The sequence below is a fragment of the Primulina tabacum genome, chromosome 11 (genome assembly GCF_025594145.1).
Source record: "Primulina tabacum isolate GXHZ01 chromosome 11, ASM2559414v2, whole genome shotgun sequence".
Lineage (NCBI taxonomy): Eukaryota > Viridiplantae > Streptophyta > Magnoliopsida > Lamiales > Gesneriaceae > Primulina > Primulina tabacum.
The window spans coordinates 33,015,813-33,017,554 of record NC_134560.1 but is presented as its reverse complement, the minus strand read 5'-3'; positions in this window follow the sequence as shown (position 1 = coordinate 33,017,554).

Here is a 1,742-nt window from a genome sequence, read left to right as displayed (position 1 = left end):
ACTAGTTTTTTTCCTAGCCCATGCATAATTAATTCATCAGAAATAAACTAGCATAAATAATTCAATAAATAAATTCCATAATATCCAAAACCATTAATGCAGAATAAGTAAATAAAGCAATAAAAGTCTAGAATCAACTCAATAAATTCTAGCATCTTAACCGTCTATAAATAGAAGTGATATTCCATAAAATCATCAAAAGTCTTTAACATATGCGGAATTTCTAGGTCCTCGGGTATGCACTGCGCCTGTCGGATTACTCGATAGTCCGCATCTCACGACTCAACATCATCATTACCTGCAACCATTCAACCTAGTGAGTCTAATGACTCATCATGCTCAAACCTAATATAGCAAATATACAATCACATGCATAAAATTACTCTTACTAAAAAATAGATTTTTCATGCAACCATGAAACCTTCAAAAATATGAAAATTTTGAAATCATATGTATATATGAAAATTTTCTATTTAAAATTATTATTTTTAGGTGAAGTCCGATCCTCGAAAGTGACAACATTCATTCAATTGATCAATCTATAAACCATAGTACTAGACCGTCGGGTTCAACATCCACTTCTTCGATGATCCCATCGACTATCATAAAAATAACTTCACCATTCACTTTTTCAACGGTTCACCCTCTTTGTCATTGCAAGTTCACCGTTTTCGTTTTCAGCGGTTCCCTGACTACTTTTACGTCACGATCAATTCACATTCCTCAAAAATATTTTTCTTTACTTTAATATTTCATAAAACATTAATAACTTTCCATATTCTTTAAAATTTCCAAAATGGCTTATATCATTCGTATACGTCGAGATTGCTAAAAATAATATATACGTGCAAATACGTTAAAACTTATAAAATAACATATATCATGCATATACTTTAAAACTTCTAAAAATAATATTTTACATGATGTGGAATTTTTTTGGAAGTTTCAAACCGCCCTCGACTTTCCTCGAACCGACCGCACATGATTCAACATTATACGTAACCGGACGACCCCGGACCTTGACTTAACAAAAACGACTCAATTTCAAAACATTGAAAACACTAAAAATATCCATTAGCTTGCTGTAAATTCAATCTTAGGACCTAAGTTTCAAAAGACGACTCAATTCGCTTACCGGATGACTCGTCTACCACCATTTCGCGTTTTATGTTAAACAAATGATCAAACTATCCTTCCGAATCAAACCAACCCGAGACCAGACCTTTACTATCATCCCAAGACTCAATATAAGCTGCTGGAAGTTCCCAAGCCCAAGAAAAAACCGAAACATGGATTAAATTTTTAACATAGGCTCAATTCGGCCCTTTTTTGACAAGTTCGGGCAATTTACAACCCCGAATGGAACACGGCTCGAAATGAATCTGAAACAGGCCCTAGACCCCTTACTTAGACCCTAAACAAGACCCTGATCAAGGGTTCTCACATTCCAGTGACCTTGGGTGCCTTTGGCTTGACTCTTGGTTCACACTAGAGCCTCACCAAGACCCTAAGGCAGGACCCTAGCCCCTGGAACACCCCTTTCCACCATCCCCTTGCCCTAGGAGCCACACATTCCATAACAAGCCAACATGCACCTCTTATTTAGTCATGGCCGCTGTGCTACACCAGCTCGTTCCCAACTGAACCCCTCCTAGACCTTCTTAGGACCCTAAAACTTCAATAAAGACCTTGGTTAGGACCCCATGCAGCCCCCTTAGCCGATGGAACCCCAAACCAGCCCC